At 36.3% G+C, this 8,882-nt stretch overlaps 1 pseudogene; it reads right to left on the bottom strand.

Annotated features, from left to right (window-relative positions):
- Window positions 1-1,244: 1,244 nt before the first annotated feature.
- The window catches only part of LOC114236324 (sperm-egg fusion protein Juno-like), a 23,803-nt pseudogene continuing 16,165 nt past the window's right edge, over window positions 1,245-8,882 (bottom strand).

The following is an 8,882-nucleotide window of genomic DNA, read 5'->3' as shown; positions in this document are numbered from 1 at the left end:
TTTTCCTAATGAAGGCCCTGATCAAGAGACTTATATTTTCCTAATAATACAATACAAAACATAAATTAACAAATTTGAGAATTTGCTATTGACGACTGAATCAAAAGACATGCAAGATTATGGAAAATAGGATGTCTTTTTCACTATGCAATACTTATTAAAGCTTATAAATGAAAACTCTTTCCAACTTGATCAGTGAGGACAAAAAATGCCAAATATTGCAAAGGATAGAGCAGCGGTCCCCAAATTTTTAGCACCAGGGACCGGTTTCATGGAAGACAATTTTTCCACAGACCGGGGAGGGGAGGGTTGCAGGATCATTCAAGCACATTACATTTATTGTTCACTTTATTTCTATTATTATTACATTGTAATATATAATGAAATAATTATACAACTCACCATAATGCAGAATTGGTGAGAGACCTGAGCTTGTTTTTCTTCAAATAGATGGTCCCATCTGGGGGTGATGGGAGACAGTGACACCAAAGTGTGTTGTTTATGTCCTGTCTACTCCATAATCCTGTTTTGGTTGCTGTCACTGTAGGAAACCCTGCTTCACAAAGATAGGATTTTGGAAATGGAAGCAGGCTTTTCAGTGCTTTTGTGGCAATCTCAGGATATTCTGCCTTGACTTTAAACCAGAACATATGGAGATTTGAAGTTGTCTCAAACGTACTTTTAAGACCACCATCATTTGCGATCTCAAGCGGTTGGTCCTCTTCTAGTATGGACAAAGTCGATTCACCTGGCTTATTCACCAATTGGTCGCGGATCCATTCCTTCCCAGTTTGGGGGTCTTTTGTGGTTGGGAAGTAATTCTCAAACTCTTTTGAAAGCTGAGATAGGTAATCATGCACCAGCTGGGAGAAAGAAGGCTCTGGCTCAGTCTCTTTTGAAATCTCTGCTAATGTTTGAAACATGTCAAAAATCCCAATGTTCACTCATGGCCCCCATAATTCCAGTTTGGCTTTGAATGCAGCTACTTTATCTGCCAACTTGAACAAGTTGGCGTTCTCCCCTGAAGTGACATATTGAGTTCATTGAGCAGGTTGAATATGTCACAAGCAAGTTTTGAGACACATTCTGTGTCACTGAAATGTGCTGCCAGTGTTGACTGTTTTTCTAAAAGAAATCTCTGGAGTGGCTCTCATAACTCAAAAACTCTGGCTGGTGATCTACCTTTAGAAAGCCATCTCACTTCTGTGTATAAGAGAAGACATGTGTCCTCTGCATCCATCTCCTCACAGAGCTGCACAAACAGACTTGTCTTTAATGTGGTTGATAATATTAATCACATCCTGCCAAACGTTGTTAAGTTCAGGCGACACTTTTTGTCTAGCCAGCATTTCTCTATGGATGACACAGTGCATAGACTCACATTTAGAAGCGACCTCTTTGACCCAAGTAGTGAAACCAGAAACCTGTCCAGTCATGGCAGTCACTCCGTCCATGCATATACTGACACAAAATGACCAATTCAGTTTTCCTGATATGTAATCATTCAAAGACTTGAATAGTTCTACAGCTGTGGTGTTCATTGGCAACAAAAGTGCACATAACATATCTGCATGCACATCCTCCTGAAAAAATCACACAAAAACGGGCATTGTTGCCTTGTTGTCAACATCAATAAACCCATCAACCTGGATTGCATATCATGGTGACTCATTAATACTCTCTAACAATTGTGTCTCAATATCCTCTGCTATTTCATCAATTCATTTAGCTATGGTGCTAGCCGAAAGAAGAATATGTGCCACCTTTTGAACTGCAACCTCCTCTAAAAGTTCACAACACGTTTCCTTAGCAACAGGCAGTATCAACTCTTCACCAACAGTAAAGGGCTTCTTAGCTTTAGCAATGCGATTGGTGACTAAGAATTATACTCTCAATGCAGACACATTTGATGAAGTGGTGGCCTTCAATAATTGCTTCTGTTCTTCCTGTTCACATTTATTTTTCTTTTGAGAAACTACAGAGTCTTGTCTTTTAATGCAGGGTGCTTGGTCTCCATGTGGCAAAGCAGTTTTGAAGGTTTCATGGCTTCATTGGATAGCCAGTCACCACATATTATACAAAGCAGGCTTGGAGAATGTGGATCACCTGTTTCATTGAACCCGTAATTTAAGTAGGACTCTTGGTATTTTCTTTTAAATGCAGCTTTCCTTTGTTGGCAGTCTTAGAGTCTCCTGTTGTCTCATCATTGGGTCTTTCCCCCTTTTCAAAAGCTCTCCGCAACGTTTGTTTTTTTACTTATTTTGGCTAGGGTTAGCTTATGGTCTTACCAAAACTGTGACTGAGACAAGTGCGCAGTGCGGGAAAGAGGCGTGGAGGGAAGTGCTAAATAAAATAATGGGCGTGCCACGCACGGACTAAAATAAGTGTAGGATTCTGACTTAAAGCCTGCCGCCAGATTCAGTACAATTGAAGTACATCAACTCACTTGCCACTATAAATCTGGCCACTAGATGCAGCTTAATTGTCACTTGCCACTCACTGAAAGGGTTTTGCTATGAGTCTGCAAACAATTGATTTATTATGGTCTCTGTGCAGTCAAACTTCTCTGCTAATGATAATCTGTATTTGCAGCCACTCCCCAGTGCTAGCATCACTACCTCAGCTCCACCTCAAATTATCAGGGATTAGATTCTCATAAGGAGCTCGCAACCTAGATCCCTCACATGCGCAGTTCACAGTAGGGTCCGTGCTTCTATGAGAATCTAATGCCGCCACTGATCTGACAGGAGGCGGAGCTCAGGCGGTAATGAGAGTGATGGGGAGCTGCTGTAAATATAGATGAAGCTTCGCTCTCTCACCTGGCACTCACCTTCTGCTGTGCGGCACGGTTCCTAACAGACCATGAACTGGTACCGGATTTGGGGACCCCTGGAATAGAGAAAGGAAAAATCACTGACCAATATCTCTTATGAAAATATATGCTAAAATTCTTTACAATATATTAGAAAGTGGAATCCTATTTAGAAGTGATAATACAACTTTTAAAATTGGGACATATTTCCAAGGAATGAAAGATTTGTTTAATATTTGAAAATCAATGTAATTCACAATATTAATAGGTTAAAGGACAAAGGCCTTATGATCTCAAAGGTACAGAAAAATGCTCAAATAGTACACCACCCCCCCAAAATGCTACAAACTCTCAGAAAACTAGGAAGGGAAAATAACTTACTCAACCTCATAGAAAGCATCTGTGAAAACGCCTACAGGTAACATTTATTTAGTAATGAAATAAGGAAGGGTTTTTGCCTAAAGTCAGAAGCAACTATTAGATATGAATTTTGGAAGATTACAGGACAAAAGGTCAACCTACAAAAAAAAAAAAAGTATGTCTTTATATTCTAGCAGGAAGCAACTGGAAAATACAAATTTTAAGAGATAATATTTAGGGACTTCTGCTTTTGACCAAAATGGTAGAAACATTTATCTTTCCAACTGAAACAAATAAAAATGATATGTAAACAACACTTTTCAAGACACTGAACATCAGACAATGGAAGACAATGATATCTGATAGATAGAAAACAAGAGATGTGGGTCCTTCTATTGGCAAAATTACTGCCTCAAGAGCATTTGCAAGTGGTGGTGCAGGGAAAGATAATGCAGATGAAGTTCTTGAACTTCTTGAGTTGAGAAGACTGACTGAATATTCAATAACATCAAGATGATATGAATTCATTGGACCACATACCAGAGAGGGGAAACTTGCATGAAGAGGGAATACTGGAAAACTGTGAAGGGTCTTTTTCAACTATTCAGCAGAATACTGTCCAGAACATATAGGTAAGGTAACTACATAATTCATGGAAAGAATGTCTAGAATATATTAGAGAGGACAGTACTCAATTCCCTTATGAGTTCCTGGAAAAAGCCTTGATTCACGGGTCATCACGTAGAGGATTCAGAAGAGTTTTACCTTAGAGTAGAGCATAATTGGCTCCAAAACCTACTATTGTGAATCTTAACATAATTTAAAAACATGACCAAAAAGATCAAACTACTTTAGAGTAATTTAATGACATCTCAGTACAAAACTCAATAATATATAGGAACTGAAAAATATCCATTACCCAATAAGTTAAATTTTAAATTTCTGTCTTTCAAACAAGTATAAACAGGCATGTTCCCCAACATGGTAACTTGCTTCATCAAAGCCAGCAAAGGAGAAATTCACTACAAGGACAGAAGTCATTACTTTATGTAACCTAATCATAAAGATGATATCCTATCATGTTTGTCATATTCTATTGATTAAAATCAAGTCACAACTCCCAACCACACTTTAAAAGAAAGGAGATTACCAAACACTTAAATACCAGGAGGTAAAGATCCTTGTGCTTATATTAGAGGGTGACTACTACAATAATAAAATTGCTCAAATTCAATTATGTAAGAGAAAAAATTAGAGCCAGCAGAGGGGAAAATAAAAGCACATTATGTGCAGAGGAAAAAAGATTAAAGATGATAGCAAATTTCTTAGTAAAAACAAATACAGAAGAGAAAAAAGGAAATCAACATCTTTAAAATATTGAAATAAAAAATACTGTTCACTTAAAATTCTATACTTAGCAAAAAAATGCTTTTATAATAAATGTGAAATAAAGATTTTTCAGAAATATAAAAGCTGAAAGTGCTCATCACCAGCACATGTGCATTACAGAAATATTAACAGAAATTTCAGGCAGAATATGTATTAATAGATATCTATTCATGCATTAACACATTATCCCACAACTTAGCCACTTACAACCAAAAGCATTTATCTCACATAATTTCTGAGATTTGTGAGTACAAGAATGGCTTAGCTGGGTGGTTCTAGTACAGGGCCTTTCACATATATTCAGTCACTTTGTCAGCTGGGGCTTTGGTTATTTCAGTACTCAGTTGGGGCTTGAGAATTTCTACCAAGGTGCCTAGATGTCCTCATGACATGGCAGGTGGCTTCCCACAGAACAAGTGATCAGAAACACACACACACACACACACACACACACACACACACACACACACAGAAAGAGAGAGAGAATCTCATTATGGAAACTACAGTCTTTTTTGACCTAATCTTGGAAGCAGAATCCATCACTTCTGCTGTATGATGTTACTGGTCTCACAGGCAAACCCTGATACAATGTGTTAGGAGACTACACACGGTTACGATGATCAGAATGTGGGAATCGTTGAGGTTTATTTCAGGCTAGCTACCGCAGTCTGCCCTCTGGCTCCAAAGATTAATGTACCTGCCATCTGCTAAATATATGTCCACCTTCCCAAGGCTCACAAAATCTCATCTCATTAACAAGTCACCTCAAAATCAGAATCCTATCATCTAAATTAGGTCTAAGTCTGAATTAAGCTCCCTGGGTTTAGTTCCTATAGCACAGTCCTCAGGTCTGGTTTCTCTTAACCTGTGAAATTTAAGTTATTTGACCCTCATTCACGCAATATATAATGGTGGAATATGCATAGGAAATCCACTAAAGACATATATGTTCAAAAGAGAGTAAAACGGGAGACACAACGTAGAACCTTGAAATACAGTTAGGCAGATGTTGGAAGTACCTTGATTAGTTCTAAAGGCCTGAAAAAATTCTCTATGGCTCTTACCTCTGCCATCTCGGCTGTTATTTCTGCCTTCTCGGTATTCCTTCCTTTTACATGAAGGTAGCACATGTTTGTAGCTGAGTAATGTTTTTCAGCCTGCTTCCTAATAGTAGAACGGGGAGGAGGGAAGAGATAGAGGGCAGGAGTGGTACAAAGGCCTCTTTTCATTGTGAATGGGCTGTGTCCCTTTCAGTTCAAGCTGGCAATGCTTTTTCATATATAATTCTTTGTGAGTCTTCTGTGAATCTTATTGAAGTCCACTCAATTCGACAAAAGCTACACCAACTAATCTCTGTGAGGTAAGAAAGGCTTAACCTTAGATGGGTCTCTGCTGAAAAACAACACTCAATTTTCCTAGGAGTCCTAATATTTGATTGAGAATATATGTAAAACACACCCTTAATAGTTTTGGAGAATGTTTTTCTAATTATAGCATTCTGAGGCACCAATGTTGATGGTTCTGAGGTTTGAACGAAATATTTTATAAGCATGCCTTCAGAATTATCATTTCCTCATTGCAGTGTCCTGGCTTTGATCCTTCCTCAGAAGCCATTAATTAGTTTTGTACCATTTGGCAGCCAGATAGGCTGGAGATTTTCAAAATCACGAAATCTTTGCTTTCTTTAAAAAAATTAACCATTCTTCCTTCACTCTCCTCTCACAATTTTCTTACAATAAGCATATAAAGATTAGGTGGCTCTTCAAATACTCTAGAAATCTCCTTAGCTTATGTACTCAGTTTGTTAGACAATTTTCTAACTTCCATATAAGTTGCTTAACTTTCTGCTAGTACATCACAAGAATTCCTACAGTTTTAAATAACATTTGCCTTATTCTCTTCAAGGCACTTTAGACCTTCACTGATATAAATAACCAGTTCCAAAACCACTTCAAAGTTATAGCACTCCACTTACAGGCACCAAAATCTTTACTAGTTATCTACTACATCATAGAAATTTATGCCAAAATCTAGCAGTTTAAAACAAGAAATATTAATTAATTCACAAACTTTCCTAAGGTGAGGAAGCTATGAGTAGATTATCTGCACAGTACTGGCTCAGGCTCTCTCACACAGTTGATGTACAAGATGGGAAAGGAACACAAGAGGATATGAACCCCAGAAATTGGAGATTAAGGGGGCAAACTTGGAGACTGACTACAACAGTGGGAAAATGATGCTAGATGGAAATTCTGAAGTAAAATATCGAAAATGGTAACTACAAGGTTAAATATATAGACTCTTTCTTATTATCTAAATTTCTTTAAAGAACAATTGACTTTAAATAAAAACAATAAGAATATAGTGTCATTAATATTAAGCTGATATTATTTATGCCTATGTAAGCATGTCCATCATGTTGAGTCTAATCTATCAAGGTATAGATTAAAGACAACATAATTAAATGTAAATTGTATGACAAAAATAACACGAAGGCCAAGATGAGAATAACTGAAGTAAAATATTGAACTTTTCTTATACTATAGACATGTGGTATAATATCATACTTCAAAGGAAAACTGTGATAAATTAAAGATATGTAATATAAACACTAAAGCAACCACTAAAATTACAAAACAAAGAGTTATAAATAATGAGATTTCAGGAAGACAAAAGGTAATTGTAAGCATCACTCAATCCCAAAACAGCAAAGAAAGAGGAAAAGGGAAACAAACAGCAGACGAGACAAATAGAAAACAATAACTATTTGATAGATTAAACTAATTATGTCAGTTTTCACATTGTAAAATATCTGAACATTACTAAAAAAAATAAAGACCTAAATAATTGGACAGATATATATTGTTCCTAGTTCAGAAGACATGATATTGTTAAGATGTCAGTTCTTCTCAAATTTATCTTTATAGTCCACACGTTTCCATCAAAATCCCAGAAGAAATTTTTGAAGAAATTGAAAAGCTGATTCAAAAATTCATATGTAAAAGCAAAGGTCCTAGAATAGCCAATCCATATTTCAAAAGAAGAACAAATCTGGAGGATTAACAACTATGTCAACAAGTCTAAATAATCAAAGTGTTCCTATTTATATCACACAGACATTTATAATATGCTTCTTTATCAACTATCTTATACCCAGGATCATCATTTTCAGGGATAGAAACCAATCTGTTAAATGTCTACATTTTAATTTTCTTGTCTCAGTGAAAAACTGTATTTACAACATTTTAACGTTGAAAGGTTTTTTTCTTCTTGCCTTTTCCAACATTCAATTATACTCAAACTGGTGCATTACACTATAATGTTTAAAACACACCCTAAAAATATAGTTAGCAAGATTCAGCACAGGATAGTTGTACATTTGGTGGGATGCTCTATCTATCTGGGGCTAATGTAACTTCCCTAAATGTACTACCTCTTATTTCCCTGTAACCAATACAATTCTATGTAAAATAGTAACTTCCAAGAGTTAAATTTAGAAAAATAAAACTATAAAACATATTACATTCCTAGAGCATATTGGTTGCTGTCACACTGGGGTGAAAGAAGAAATAATGCCTGATGCAGAAACAGTAACAGAAAATAGCCATAAAGAACTTTTTTCAACCTATGTTAATGTAGTGGCAAATGAAGCATTTATTTTTATCAAATGAGAATTCATTTGTTTTAGATAGAAAAATATCAGACATTGTAAAATGAGACACTAAAGCAAAAAAAAAAAAAAACGTTCACATCAGTGAAGATGTTTCTATAGTCATAGAAATTTAGAGCCTTGGTGCATGTAAATATTATTTACAGTTATGTGAGGTACATAACAGTTTGGGTTGAGGCTTCAACTACCAAGAGTCACAAAATATTGTCAGTCATACTCATTTTATATTATGTGTGTTAGTATTAAACACACACACACACAAAAATGAGAATATACAGTTTATCATCTGTTTAGAATTTTAAACACCATTTACTGTAATTTGCATATGACAATAAAAGTATGTGGGCTGCTTTAGATACATATTATCCATCTCTTCTTGCCTTGCTGGGAGGTCTTGAATAATGAGCTCTGTGAGCTATGTCATAAGAGGGCTTCCTGTTGTACTGAGGCTATGAAAGTTACTAGTGGGAGAGCAGAGGACACGGGAGAGGGAGGTCAGCCATTTCTTCCTTATTCTCTCCCAGTTTTTGCACAATATCTCAGAAGATAATTATTTCTCTCCAGGACTATATCTCTTCCAAGTCCACTTCTTAACACATTCTTGTAATGCTGTTTTCTCACATTATACTACAGATTTGGGTGCTAGAAAAA

Source organism: Balaenoptera acutorostrata, chromosome 18, assembly GCF_949987535.1.
Source record: "Balaenoptera acutorostrata chromosome 18, mBalAcu1.1, whole genome shotgun sequence".
Lineage (NCBI taxonomy): Eukaryota > Metazoa > Chordata > Mammalia > Artiodactyla > Balaenopteridae > Balaenoptera > Balaenoptera acutorostrata.
Note: the sequence above shows the minus strand (reverse complement) of the source record. Positions and strands in the feature narration are given on the sequence as shown.